The sequence below is a fragment of the Triturus cristatus genome, chromosome 3_2, assembly GCF_964204655.1.
Source record: "Triturus cristatus chromosome 3_2, aTriCri1.1, whole genome shotgun sequence".
Taxonomy (NCBI): domain Eukaryota; kingdom Metazoa; phylum Chordata; class Amphibia; order Caudata; family Salamandridae; genus Triturus; species Triturus cristatus.
Window position 1 is genome coordinate 832,994,890 of NC_140584.1, and position 15,992 is coordinate 833,010,881.

The following is a 15,992-nucleotide window of genomic DNA, read 5'->3' on the forward strand; positions in this document are numbered from 1 at the left end:
AATGTTAGGATAAGTAATTCCCTCTTTCACTGAAATTTTCACAGGATCTACATTATTCATCAATCCCACATCCTCTCCAGTAAAATCCCAAACTGTCCTTTTCACTGTGTCTCTCAGCTCTTGAGGCAAATCCTCCGGATCAAACACAGCATATGCACCAATTAACTCACTCTCTCTATTTTCTAGAGTCATTCGGTACAAAACATCCTCATCTGGTGTTTCAAAAGCTATTCCATCTGGTGTACAAAAAATTGTACAATTCATTTTACAGAGTAGATCCCTACCTAACAGGTTCACTGGACTTGTATCACAGACGATAAATCTGTGCATGTCTGAAAATTTCCCTATTTGTACTCTTACTGGTTCAGTAAGACGTGTTCTGATTTGTGTTTTGGCTACACCAACTACTTGGATTGCTTCATCCGAGAGAGGAAGATTTCTAATATCTGTTGACCTGACAGTTGATCTTGTCGCACCTGTGTCTACTAAAAAAGTAACACCTTCTTCATTTATTTTTCCATCCACAAATGGTCCTGCCTGGTCTATTTCTAGAGTTGCACCAAGTATGCACTCTTCCTCCTCTCTTCGGCACCGTCAATAATCACCCTCAGACTCACTCCCTTCATTCTTTAACAAGTACTGTTGTACCTGGTTAGAACGCCTTGGTTTGTTTACCTGCTCATCATTGTAGAATCCCGAATCCGGATTATACTTTTGTGATCCTCTATTCTGCGGCAAGGGCGGTTTTGGCTCTTGACTCTGCTGTCTCACAAGTTTCTGCTGTTGCTGCTGTTGATTATTCCCCTCGTTCTGCACCTGTTGATTTAAGGATTTTCCCTCATTATTCACTAATGGTGGATTGGTACACTCAGATCTCCAATGTCCCAGTTGGCCACAGTTGTGAGATGGGATCTTCTTTTTAGCTTCCTCAAGATTCCCCTTTCCTTTCCCTGCATACCTAGGTCTATTCCCTGCATTATTTCCTGCATTATTCGCCTGTTCCACCAACTGTGCTTCCTGTCTTTCCGCAACTTTCACTTGTGCCCACATTGCTTTCTCTTTCAGCTTTCTCTGTTTTGCTTCAATCTCATCACTGAAGTATTTTGCATGTCTCAGAATCTCATCTATTTTCTTACTCTGCCAATCCACAGTATGCTCACGAATTCTTTCACTAATCTCAGGTCTCAGGCCATATACAAATCTGTATACAAAATGACTCAAATCCTTGTCACCCAGGTGTTCATCTCCACTAAATTGTTTAAATGCCAGTATCAGCCTCTCGTAAAAAGCATGAACTGATTCTTTTGCTTCCTGATGTGTTCGATATATTTTAACCCAGTCTGTTTCTTTTGGAGGTACTTTATTTTTCAGGTATACAATCACCTGCTCATACTTTCTCATTACTTCTGGATCTGGTGCTCCTGTTCTCTGATCCCTTGGATATTCCTCAGTAGGCCAACTCACAACTATTTTACACTCAGCCCACAAGTCTGCTGGAACAATTATAGAAACAGACTATTCAGGTCAATCCACAGCACTTTTGACAATTTCACAAACCTGTCTACCTGCCTATACCACTCGACGGGCTTTTCTCTCAATCGAGGGAAATCATTCGTAAATGATAAAATATCCTGTCTGGTCCATGGAACATGTACATATCCTCCTCCAGGTATTTCTCTCATAGGATAAGTATCCACTGGTTTTTCCTTTTCTCTCACAGGAAATGCTGAATAAGTCCTATCCCCTGATTCTTCTCTCTTTTTGTACCATCTATCCTTCCACTTCTCAACATCACCCCATTTACGCAATAAAGCGATCATCTCTTTAATCTGTCCTGTTCTACCAGTACCATTCAAATTTTCAATATCTTTATCTGTGAAATCCATCCTTTAAGACTTCTGCAAAACTTTCACTTTATCAATGTCAACTCCATAGTCATTTGCTATTGCTCTTAATCTGTCATGTGTATTTCTCGCTCTCCAGGTGATATTCTTGCACATAAACAATAATTCACCATCATGATGATTTTTTAGAATTTCTGTTGGAACTGTCCCTGCAACAAGCTCTTCTAATTCTACACGTAACCTAGCAACATCAATTGCTTGTGAATCTTTATCCCTCTTTTGAAGAACTTTCATCCATTCATTCAAATCTTCAGCTGTTATTTCAGTAGATTTTCTCACTGGAACCACTTTCTTCTGCGGTTCTAAAATTGGCATCCCTGAACAACTAGCTTCACCAGCATCCAGTCCTGAATTAGACTCCTCTAATCCTTCACTATATGTGTCATGTCTGTATTTTCCTGCCCTTTTTCCTGAATCTCCTGAAGGACCAACCAAACTTGTCAATCTTTTCCCAACATATGGAATAACCAAACCATTCTCACCCGTCCTCTGCTTATCAAAAACAGGCATAACCGGACCTATGGTTACGGGTACCGTAACAGCGTCTAGATTCTTTGTCAGCTCCTTGATCTTTTCAGTCAACTCCGATGTAGTTCTAGCTAGTTCTCTCGTATTTTCGCCACTGCTTCTATTCTCTCTTTCCCTGAAAGGATTACCACTTCTTAACTCAGGTGTCACATTTTCTGTCTCAATGATACGCACTGTATCTCTTATCGGAGAAACAACTGGTGTACTCTCTTCTGGTTCCGGTCTATATGGAGGTGGTCTTTTGTAAATCATGTCATTTAAAACCTCATCCTCATATTCATTAACTCCATATCTTCTCACTTCTGCCTCAGGAACCCTTTCTGCTCCCTCTTCAACTGTTCTCACAGGATATAATCCCTCTGACATACTAGCATCTCGCCATCTCGTCATTCGATCATGATGAGTTTCACGACCATGTCTCCTCCCGAACATATACCTATAGTTGCCTCCAGACCTCTGTTTCTCTCGCTCATGTACTTCCTCTTCCCATTCCACTAAAGCCTCGAACTGTGTCGGCCTTGGTCTTGGGTCAAGACATAACATCTTTTCCCGTAAATTTTTCAACACGGCCAGATTAAATGAACCATGTTCTGGAAATGCTAAAACTCCATCTTCCTTGGTATACCTAACCCAATTCTCCAACCATATACAGGTATGATACCCATATCTCGCAGCCATGAAGGATGCAGGCGTTTTCGATGGAGGTAACAATTCACCCTCTCTCGTTTTAACATCTTTATCCTTGTCAAACCAATTTTTAATCTTTCTGAACAAAGATTTTTTCTTTTTCTCTTCTTGGTAATACATTTTAACGCTTACCAAAACTTTCTAATCCCTTCCGTAATACAACTGCACAATATGATTTTTTTAACCAATAACAGCGCGACTCACACTAACGCACCAATCCTGGAACGTTACATCACTAGAATAGCTCCACCGATCCTTGCGCGGCTCACACCAACGCACCAATCTCAGCGCGAGCACTATTCTGATCTAATATCCAATCAGAGTGCGGTCTGTTTGACGTCAGCAGTCGCTGCAGTCGCTTCTGCCTGTCTCTTGTCACTCGTCTACCCCTCCTTTACAAAATTTCTCAGTAGACTCCGTGTCAAATTTCTACAAAATCTATTAGTTACAACATATAAACATCTCCATTGTCTGCCTCGCTAACCACAGAATAGTAAAGAAAATCTATTTCACAAGAATCAACGAGATTCTTTCATACATTCCTTAACTGTTTCCTCTAGGACTTGTCCAAAGAGTCTTACAGTCAACTAAATGTATAAGCATTCACGCACATTCATACAAGAAAATATAGTACATACACACAGAATCCTGCTTTTCCCGAGAACAGCGAACAATCTGCTCCACTACAGAATTATAACACACATTAACCAAGCAGCTTACTTCTACCCAGTTTCTCAAACAAGCTCAGAGAATACCTATTACTTCTCCCGCGATAAGCTTTAACGGCGAACCTTACGGATCCCTGGGACTTAAAACCAGAGTTTCACAGATAACCTTCACTACCATACGCACTCCTTATATACCAGAAATATCTCTAATAGTAACATACAACAATGTCACTGATTCCGAATCCAGACAATGTGACGCGCAACTTCAATTGTCACACGTTTTCTTTTTCCTGCATACATACAGGACCAACAATCCCGTCTTTCCCGAGAGCAGCATATACTTCCCTCTGCCCTACTACGGAACTGCTACTAGCTCCCAAGTTCCAGAAGCACTACATATAACTCAACATGACGACTCCAACATATAGTATTAGTACATATACCAACATCAATCAATAAGCTAATGTACAAGCAATCTAATCAGATCAAGACAATCATCAATAACCATCCTCTGCTACCAGGAACTTGATGCAGATTGGGGTGTACAAAATCTCCCTACTTCCACGGATAGAGTAATTTCACAGTTACACGCACATACACTCACCATACACTAGGGCCCATTTCACTAACATACACTCAAATACTCCACCAGCATTGAACCTGTGGAAAGAAAACTCCTAAACTCCTAAACCCCACAACTACACCGAGGTCGATAAGACCTAGTTATTGCAATTGTCATAATCTAAACAATCTATACAAAAATAATCAAAATAGAGTACTCAATAATTGACAAGAAATAATCACCAACACCATATTTAAAATTATGATTCTTTATCTAAAATTAGTCAAAAGAAATTAATCAGAATAAATCATTTTCTCATAATTACCTATTCTAGCTAAATGTCAGAATGGGTCATCAGGACAAGTCTCTCAGTAGAAATCTCCCAAGTCACCGTCCTCTCAGCATCGATCTTCACCAACGAAGGTTTGGGAAGCAAAATCTCGAATGCAATGACACGGACCCTCTCTAGTCTAGTATATTTATAATGAAACTTGCAATATTAAAGAAACATTAAATGTTTTACACGTCCGCCGAACCGCTGAGCAGAGCGAGCAGGAAAGGATGTAGCATCGCTACATTTGGAAAATCTCCGCTCAGGAAATCACAAAAATAAAAAGACAGAACAGGAACCAAAAATAAAAAAGTATCCTTTAGCAACCACATTTCCTCAGCGATGACACGATGCTCAGAGTTCTTTCTTAACAGCTCCTTTGTCCTCCAAGGCTGTCCAATACATCTGGAAACCTGCCCAGAACTGCTGCTGTCCTCACAGAAAGTTTTAACCAGGCAAGGACTGTGATCAAATGTCTCGTGATCATATTCAGCAAGGCCTTCTCATCACAAATTCCCACTCGAGGCCAGGCTGCAAACGGCGGACAAGTTTGGTTAGGCCAAAATGGACCATCTTAATTAAAAGAGACAAAAACAACGTTACCACAGCATAGTGATTAAACAGTGTTAACCCCACTAATAACCTTATGTGTATGTAATTATCTAGCTTTAGCAACACAGAAAAGCATTAATTCAAAAGCGTTTCGTGCTTAAAATAAACAGCACTCAGCAACGTTTATTTAATGAAACATGCACATTGTTAATAGGCAACACATACGCGTTCCCACGTGTAGCTCTCTCTTGTTAATACATACATGTTGATAAGTAAAAACACTTGCACAAAACAAATAATTAGTAATTAATAATTAATAATATTAACTTATGACAAATAGACAAACCAGAGCTTCAAAACCCTATAGATTTACATTAGAAAATCTGCTCCAGCACAAGTGCTGCCTATCTGAGACCTAAAAACCATCTTCTATTCTCTTCACTCTAGCCTTTGGAAATCTGCAGCCGGCTTCAGAAACATTACCTTAGATCAGCAGTAGATGGTGTCTTTCATACACGTAAATCGAGAGGCAGCATATATGAGGCTGAGCCCTGAAGTGTTAAAATTTCCGTAACAGTTACTCATTAAACAAGTCAAAAGATAAAATAACATTTCAGTTGCTTCCTTTGTTTTGTCAAAATCTCAGTGGAAATATAGCAAGTGGGACCTGCGTAAACATCCGGATTTCTACCAATGTGACAGGAGAGAATGTGGCTTAACGTCCAGAGCTGCTGAGTTTTGAACTGGGGAGCCAGGTTAGAGTCCCGGTGTTGACTCCAATCAATTATTCTCCCTGTGCCTACAAAAAATAAAATGAACGTCTCCTTGTGTAATGTAACGTGCTTGTGTAAAGCGCTCCAATAACTTTGGTCAAGTTTGCGCTGTTCGTGCTATATAAAAGTTGAACAAAAAATGCATATAATGTGTGTTCATGATAACTGAAGTAGAAGTAATTATAACTGTCACGATGGATATCACCGGACTGGAAATCTGTGCTTAATGACACTGCGATCCAATATTGATATGTAACAACTGTACTAACAAATGCCAATAAAAACAAGTAAAAAAAAAAATGTGTGTTCATGATACCAAGATGCTTCTAGAAAGGCGCGCTCTTGGCACTGTGTTTAGCATTTGGATGTGAGAGAATGTGGCTGGGGTTGGGATGGGGCGAGTGAGAGAGGAGTACGGAACAAGTGAACACATGAGTACTCGTGTGAAGTGTTGAGAGACGAAAAAAATTATAGTTCCTAAAACGAGTCAAGTGGATGGACACAAGTACTTAGTCCATGCTCTGGGGAAGACTAAACACACAGAGGCATGACTCATGCATGCCACGGACAAATGAGCACAAAGGATACGAGACAGATGATGGAGTGAGCAAATGGGAACCCTGTGAGCGGGCTGAAGCCCACAGATTAAACACAACACATCTCTTCGAGCATGCGCTGTCTAGCCTAGACCTAAAAAAGAGCAGCAGGCGCTGATATTTAGTAGACCATCAGCCTAGAGTGTGTTGCTTCTCTTGCTCTGTTCCCATAGATTGTTTTTTTTTTCCTCATAACATATTTTATTGAATTTTTTGCCATCATACGGCCCAAAGGACCACATAAACATGTTATTGCATACAACGACATAACATTACATAGTGATGATAAAAAAACAAAACCATACAACACGCTGAGATATAGCTAGTCTGCTTCCCTCTGAATCTTTCCTGGGCAGTGCCTGATGAACCCAGATGACTTTTCATAAAATACATCACAGATCTTGACCATAGGATCGCACTTCCACATTTGGTATAGGTTCGAGATAGTGTGATTCCCCCAGTTCTCCCATCAAAAGCTGGCCCTCCAATGGGTTAAAATTTAGGATGGTCGTAAGGTTGGTTGTGTATGGCGTTAGTGCTTGGCGGAATTGAAGATTTTTGTAAAACGACCGCTGGGGCATGAAGTAGTCTTTTATTAGTTTTAGAAATGATTTGAGAATGAGGCCATGCATAATATCGTCAATAGAGGAGATCCCCGTCTAGTTCCAGCTGCGAAAAACCCTGGAGGTTCGCCCAGTGGGGTAACAGCCGATTGTGCCATAGTGGTGTCTCTCCTGCAATACGTTACCACCAACCAAGCAGACATGGGAAACTATCGTCCAATTTCTCTCCTTCCGGCAATCAGCAAGATAGCGGAGAAACTGATTAACGGACAATTGTCCCAGTTCTTTGAAACAAACAACATCTTACGGGAATCTCAAACTGGTTTCCGCCCGGGCCATGGCACAGATACTGCCCTCCTCGCCGTCATCGAGGAGGCAAGGCGCATACTGGATTCAGGAGGGTCAGTGGCAGGGATCCTCCTGGATCTCAGTGCAGCCTTCGACACAGTCAATCACCGTGCCCTTCTCCATCGGCTCGCGGCAGCAGGGATCACCGGGACGGCACTCAGTTGGATAGAGTCCTTCCTCACCGGACGCACGTTCCAGGTATGGGACGGCAATTACCACTCAGCCACCCTCCCCCTCACAAGCGGGGTCCCTCAGGGATCTTCCCTGAGCCCGACGCTTTTTAACGCATATATGGCTCCCCTGGAAGACGTGGTGACACCATTTGACATAAAAATGGTAAGCTACGCTGATGACACTCAACTGGTCGTCTCTTTATCCCAACTAGTCGACCACCCAGAGAAACTGGCGAACTGCCTCACCCAAATACACAGCTGGATGAGTGATTCATCACTAAAATTAAATGGGTCTAAGACCGAAGTGATGCTCCTGGGAAAACAATGGGCAACCATCCCCCCAACAGTCTGGCCTGACGTATTCGGAGAAATCCCCTCCCCGAAGCGTGAAATCAAAACCCTTGGAGTATGGCTCGAACCCGAGCTCACCATGAGGACGCAAGCGGCCAAAACTGCGGGCACCTGTTTTGGGCTCATGCGCACTACCCGTAAGATTCTCACATTACTACCACCTGCCTCTAGGAAACTCCTTATCCAGGGGCTAGTATTGTCCCGTCTAGACTACAGCAATATGGTCTACCTGGGTGCTCCAGAGGCCACCCTGACTAGACTACAGCGGACTCAGAACGCTGCGGCCCGTCTGCTCACGAACCTTCCTTCGAGAGTGTCAGCAAAACCAGCCCTCAAGGCCTTGCACTGGCTCCCTGTTCGCCAAAGGGTGGTATTCAAAGCCATGTGTACAACACACAAACTTATCAACGGATCTGGCCCTTCTATCCTCAGCAGCTTGGTCACCCCCTACAAAGCATCCAGATCCCTCCGTTCAAACAGTGAGCACCTGGCCAACATCCCCAAATTCAAAAGGACTCGCACCGGAGGCCGACGATTCTCGGTGCAAGCGGCTAGGAGATGGAATTCCCTCCCACGCACCCTCAGACTGGAAGCCAGCTACCTGGCCTTTCGCAAAAAACTGAAAACGCACCTATTCCCGAAATAATCGTTCCTCCTCCCTCCCTCTCCTTATAGGATAAACAATCTCCTTACAGCGCGGGGATGCCCTTGGGTCACCAGGAGCTATACAAATCGCTAAATAAATAAATAAACCCATCCGGCAGAGAGTTTGTCGCCACGTAAGTATCAAATCTCTTGTGGCTGGGGTAGGACCTGGAATATCCGACGTACTATATAGGAATGAATACATAGTGGGATCCTCCAATAACCAGCGTCCTACGGCATAGGCTGGATCGTGTCCAGATTTGTACCATCAGTCATTAAGCACTTGGAGGTGCAAGGCTGTGTGATAGGATTGAATATCAGCAGCCACGATCCTGCAGCAATAAGTGGATTGAAAACACATGCGTAACGCAACCTGAGCCGCTCCGACCCCCCCTCTCATAAAAACTAATCCAGCATACAGTTAATCTGGAAAAACCATGACAGCAGGACCGAATAGGGGTGGTTCTGTAAATGGTAGAGTAATCGGGGGGGCGGGAAGACCATGTTAAATATTGCAGACCTCCTGTATAGAGACAGTGGGTGTCCCAACAAGTTTTTACCCTTTCAGTTGTGATGCGTAAATTAAGGTCCCAGGACCTCTTTTGGTCATCCGACAAAGACTCCTAGATATTGTAGACCCTCCATGGCCTGCGACAAGTCTGCTGCCCATCGGCAATTCCCAAGCATCTCCTGCGATGGCCATATAGTAGATTTATAGCACGTTCATATAAAGGCTGACGTTTCCCTGAAGATTTTCATATTCTGCAAGATTATGGGGCCTGATATATGCGGGAGTGTGAGAGAGAACAAAATATCGACTGCAAATAAAGCAATGCGATCAGAAATTTCCATTTTCCATTCAATGCCACGGACCAGGGCACAGTAGCGGCTGCTACTGATCGGAAGTGCTGCGGTGTATGGAGGGGGTTGCGGGACGGAACTGGAAAAAAAAAAACACTTACCTGCTGCCTATTCTCCGTCCTCTTCTTCCTGTCTCCACCAGCTGCAGGAAGCACCCAGGCTCCATGTAACCAAGCACAACGCTGCAATGCAGTGTTGTAATTGGTCTGAGCGCCGAACCATGGCACTCAGACGTGGACTGGGAGGCTTTGCATGTTCCTCACCAGGCTGTGTAATGCAGCCTAGTGGGAAAGATGAACAGAGTGCAGGACTGTTTGGCGGGCCCGAGAGGGCTGACCAAGCAATGCTGCGCACTTAGAGGTCAAGCCACTCCTCTTCCAGCACTGGCCAGCCCCACCCTGCCCGGAGAGCCACTCACTTTAATAGGAAAAATGAAATGATAATACTAAGTTATCATTTTATTTTTAGGTCTTGCGCCTAGCGGTGCACTGCGTTGCAGTGCTAGCGCAGCGCGAGGCATTTTGTAGGTGAAAAACGAGGAATCTGAGCTGACCTAGGAATCGCACACGCTTGTGCGTTTCCTTTTCAGCTACCCCATTGGCCTTGGCGTGCGTCTTTTAATGAAAGACGCTATTAACCAAAGGCGGGCGCATTGCTCCTCCCACGGCCTATTGGTGTTTATTACGCGCACCAAGCGCGAATAGACACCAAGAGGCCGTGGTGCAGCAGCAGGTGAGATAAGCGGCCATTCATGCATGCACAAGTCCGAGAGGCACACTGCCCACCGGCAGACCTGCCTTGGTAGAGTAATGGATTCATCCCGATTTCCGCCTGCCACCCGTCTCCCTTCCCAATCTTTCCTGTAACTTCGGTGACTATTTAGGAGGCGCCCGGAGCGCCCAGCTAGGTCCTCAGTCATAACAGGAATGCCAGCGCCAAGCGAAGCACAAGGTAACTTTTAATTCGGGACGAATCACGTTTAGCCTCCTGTTTTTACTTTTCTTTTTCTAACCACTATATCTCATCTGTTGATCTCTCCCTGACCGAGTGACCTCTCTGCTGACTCTTTCTCGGTCACCGGAGAGGAACGCACGCTGCGTTTGAGCACACCCTTCTGCTTCTCATTATCTGGCCCTACCTTTGATACCACGCTCTGATTTTCATTTTATTCCTTTTTTGGAAATTCACTGACACCCGGAGAGGGCCACTTGCAGCGCCGACAGCACACTTTCTACTAACTACCGTATCGTTTGACTCTTGACTCCAGGAGGGACACGGGCTGCACAGCATGTCTTTTTCTCTCACTCTGTATGACCTAGCGTTACACCAGTTATTCAGCTTTTAGAATCCCCCTCTTAGTACTGCCCACATACAGCCGGTATTATTCTTTTTATTCCTTTTAAGCTCTGCACCCGCTGTGCGCGTGCTTGCACCCACTGTCCAGTCTTTTTTATTTGTCTCTTCCCTACTCCAGGAGCAAGACCACTGACTCATTGTCAGTGAAATTGCTCTCCTCACCCCCCTCCCCCCGCCACCCCAGCAGCTCCACCATTAAGTGAGGCCTTCCCCGATCCCCTGCCCTCTCGAGTATTGGTGTTCGGCGCCCTCCACCTGCAGGTTTTACCTGCGCCTCATCCCTGGTGCATCCCAGGATTATGCACCGCACTCCCGACCCTTTGCAAATTCAGAAAGGACCATAGAGCCTATATTCCATGCACGACTGTGTGCAAATGTGTAAACATTCTGTAATGCAGAACGTAGATGGGCACGTGCACATGTAGAGATGGACACGCACACGCTGTGCACATCTAGACAGCGTTGCAGAAAAGAGTTTGGACAGCAGGTCAATGTTTGCCATCAGAGAGTCTTTGCATTTCTAGGAAGGAACCCCGCGGCATTCCTAATTGTGCGACCATCTTTTGGGAGTCACTGGACTTGCACAAATGTGGGCTTTTCAGGAGTGGACAAGTGTGTTTTATGGGCATGCACACACCACATAGCCTTTGTAGTTTTACTTACGGACGCACTATACATTTTGCATTTTATAACTGTTTGCATTTACATGTGTTTGTGGGAAGCTGTTATTCCTTTTATCATCATCCTGTGTTTGACTGTGAGATATCTTCAGTGAGACGACATTCTGCTCCAGCGTCCCAGTTCCACTGCCTGAAGACTTGTGCAACGACGTTGCCCACTGCAGGTTGCATGTGTGTTGGTCTGAATGAACAAGCTAACTTCCCTCAATATCCTGCAGTGCCCTGCAGCCCCAGTCCTGGAGTGGGCCAGGTAATTTTTTAATAAATGCAGTCGTTGTTCGAGTATTAACAGCATCACTACTGCTAACAGGTGACCTAGCTGTACAGTGCAATATGTGCCTTAAGCTACAATGTCAGAGCTGGTAAAGCAGTAACTACTCATTAGGTGAGCAGAGCTTCATCAGATGAGTGCAAGGATTGGGGAATGAGGGGGTTTACCTAAGGGCAATGACACAGTGAGAGAAATGCTAGATTCGCCAGTCGAGTTGAAGATCCTAACAGGAATAAGAGGGTTTCAGAGCAGCCGTTGTAAGGGAGCAGGAAGAGAACACAAGTAGCCTGCAAACGTGAGGGCAATGCAAGTTCTATTGGTAGGCTGGAGGTGCTGTATTTTGAGAGCTTTCAACCCTATGTGTTCTTGCAGAAGTGGGCCCTGGCTTAAATTCACTGCTTTCCTAGCGTGGCTGAATGCCTCCTCCGAAGCTTGTTTTCAAGCGACAGGAGGCATTCACAGGCCAGTTTCTACTGCTGTACTGCTGGGACACCCGTCCTCTCCCCCTCTCTGGATGCTCCTGCTGCAGGCCCTGTTCTGTGACCTTCTGTATTGCAGAGCCCATGTACCTAGTAGTCACAGATGCTGCACCGCAATTTTGGAGTGAAACCAACTTTTAATAATGCGAGACCTATTGCATTGCAAATGCTTGTTCCTATTGAAGTCAGTAGGGCGACACTCCTCCGCCCTTGTTGAGGAGCCACCACTGCCAGGGTATCTCTATGGACCCAGACAACCAGGGTTTCGATGACCAGCGCAAACAGGGAGATAGGGGACTGTTGACTGCCACGTCTAACTGGGAAAGAATGGGGGAGGCAAGGCCGACCACCCGCACGGACGATGTCAGAGTAGTTGAAAATATGACAGAAAGCTCGGACCAAAATTCAACTGTTCCTGGAGTGCAAAAAGATATGTCTAACTAACCGAGTCGAACGCCTTATCCATATCCGCTAGCAACAGAGCATCTGGCCTGTCCAAGTGATCAATTGCAGCTATTGCGTTGTGTGCCCTCCTGATATTATGATGGGGTTTCCGGCAGAGCATCAAACCGGCCTGATCTGGGTGGACCAGGTCTGACATGTGGCATTAATCTATTTGCCAGGATTTTGGCCAGTAATTTCACCTCTGTGTTTAGGAGGGATATCAGGTGATGTGAGGCGTGATGTTCGGGGGTTCGGCCTGGTTTTAAAAGACCACAATCTCCGCATGCCTCCAGTATGGGGACATACGAGCCATCTGGACCGCCTCTTGGATGGCATTCAGGTAGTGTGGTCCTAGTTGGGACATATGTGCCCTGTAGAATTTGCATGGGTACCCATTAGGGCCAAGTGCCTTGCCGGGTCGTAACTCTGACAATGCTGCTGTCAGTTCTTTCAACGTGAGGGGATCCTTCATTGACTTCTGCCCTTCCCTCAACAAGGCCTTTAGGGGCATATCCTCGAAGCCGCTCTCAATCAGCGGGCACTAATTACCTCTTTCGGTGCATAAATGGCCTCTTAAAAATTAGCAAACCTATTTGCTATTGCCGCCGGGTCGGTGAGTACAGCCCCGTTGGTGTCATAGACAGCGGGGAGTTGGATCGGTGTTGCGGCCAGTCGCTATAAGAGCTTCCGCGACTTGTCACCCCACTGGTAGATTCTACTCTGGGAAGCCAACCACTTGCAGCGCACTTCCCCTATCAGCTCCCCCTGATACTTCTGCTGAGCAAAACAAAGTTGTCTACGTGCCGCACGCGCACAGTCTTCCTGCTCCTGCCTTTCTGGTGTTCTAATGCAGGATTCCAATTGTAATGGGTTGTATTTGCGTCGCTTGCACTCTGCTGCACAATAACTGAAAACCCCTCGGATGGTGGATTTCATCGCCTCTCACAGCGCTTCTGGGCAAGAGGCAGTCTCTACATTAAGGGTAAGTTACTCCGTTAGAGCCTTGTGGATGTGGTCCGATATGATTATTCCTGTAGATGCCATAGGGAGAGCCTCCGCCGAAATGGGGGTCAGCTTCGGCCAATTAAGAGCCGTACAGCTATCAGGGAGTATTCCGATAGCCCACAGGGCATCATTGTGGCTTCCAGCACTCTATGTATGTAGCTGCGTGGAACGAAAATGTAATCTATGCTAGAGAAGGATTCATGGACTGGGACGTAGTAAGTGTACCCTGAGTCCTGTGGGTGATGGAACCTCCATGTAGCCTCCCAACCCACCAGATCCACCAGGGATTTTAGTCGAGGCAATCATGTATCCCCCACAACCCTGGATGTTTGCCTTCGGTCCTGGGTGGAGCATAGCACATCGTTCCAATCACTTCCCATGACCGCAAGGCCTTCCGGTAGAAGCCCCCAGACATCGACTATGCGGTGAATAAAGCATCGACTAAGAGGACGGGGGCGTAAACTCCCCTAGAGCCCCTCGCGAATCCAGCATGAAATGTGTATATACTCACAGCTGGCCAGACAGGGGATTTTGCTGGCCATGAGGTGCGTTGCTTGCAGTAGCAAGATATCTGCCTTAATGCGCTTTGCCTGACTGTTTCGCACCACACGTAACTTTCTCTAACATACCTCTAACGTTCCAGCTTACCACCTCTAGCTCACCTGGGGAGGCTTCATTGACTCTTCATTTGTGAGGGTTAGAGGCCCTAGCTTGCGGATCCTCTGCCTGCTCCCCGTTGCGGCAGTGGAGCGCCATGTCTATATGGATCGATGCCTACGTTTGTGTTTCTGGTTGTTTTGCGATTGGCGTGGTGGAGTGTGTGGCTTCCCATAGATGATTTTTGTTGCTTGGCCTTTGTGTAGTCTTTCTTCCTGTAGTAGGTATACTCTGAGTTTAACCTCCAGTGCCATTTTAGCTCCACCGTCACTAAATAAACTTAACTTATTGTTCAGTACTGTCTTGGATCTCTTTTGTGACCCAACTTTCAGGATGAAGCCTGAGAATGTGGTGGGCACCCATGGCAGAGGGACTGAATAAAGTAAAGGTTAGCCTTCGTTTGACGTGCACTGCTGTCCTTCTACAAAGTTAGGTTTCAGTGCAAATCAAGTCTCCTAAGCAAGAGGCGAGGACAGACCTTCCCCTTTCTAATTCTGTCTTGGGATCCATAGCAGGCTAGCTGCGTGCTATAAGCTGAATCATAATGGCACATGTGTTTGAGAGCTGATTTTCACCTCAAAAAAGCAAAGCAACTGGTCTGTAAGGTTTAAAAAAATATATAGTAATGCTCGGATTACATAGTGTTGCAATGCCCACTTTAACTGAAAATTAGCATGCTGTTACGGCGGCTTTTCCAATAGAGACATATCACCTATCCCATGGGCTCTAAAGCACACAGATAATTGTATTTTCTCTTTCGATTGTTTTGCCTCACTTTCCATCCTCTTGGCCACCTGTTTTTCCTGATACCACGGAGAAATACATTCTTGGGTGCCACCCATGGCCTTCAATATGCAGAGGATCTGTGCCCATTTCTAAATGTGATGCTGAATAAATGAAATACAATAGAGTATCGCAATGATTGTAGGCTTACAACTAGGACAGTCTTAAAACGTCTGGAAAGTGTTTTTTGTGTACAGCATCATGCCAAGATAAGTGTCCAAGTAGAGCAATGGAGCACCAACAGCAAAAACTACTGTGCTTGCCGCTTTGTTCCACGTCTTATGTGATGTAGCAGAGGGAGTCAGATAACCTTGACTGCAAGCACCTGGGAAGTATATTCGGACTGCGTTTGAGTGTGTCGCACATTCACTGCTACACTTTCACAATCCTATTTCCTTGGCAGACAGCATGAACTATTCCTGATAGAGATTATGTTGTGCTTGCATGTCAGAAATGTCATTCTATGAATGTTCATTACTCCAGTTCATCAGTGTGCATCCGAAAATAGCCTATGTATAATACTGGAAGCTTTTAACTCTAAATATTTTTATGTTCCCCTGTGTGTTGTTCCTGGGAATATTTCTCAAATCCCCACAACTGAGGAATGTAATTTTGTGTATAATGTGCCAACACATGTATGCAGAATTCTCAACAGTAGCAGTTCCAGGCTTGTCTAGTACGTTGATTTCTGGGTTACTTATCTTATATCCAAGCCCACCTCCAGTTTTATGTATGGTTGATTTTATTTTATTTTAGAGTGATTTAAAAAAAATAT

General features: G+C 45.2%; 1 protein-coding gene across 1 annotated transcript in view; it reads left to right on the forward strand.

Annotated features, from left to right (window-relative positions):
- The window catches only part of RPA1 (replication protein A1), a 258,365-nt gene that overhangs the window by 55,592 nt on the left and 186,781 nt on the right, over positions 1–15,992 (forward strand). The window lies entirely within an intron of this gene.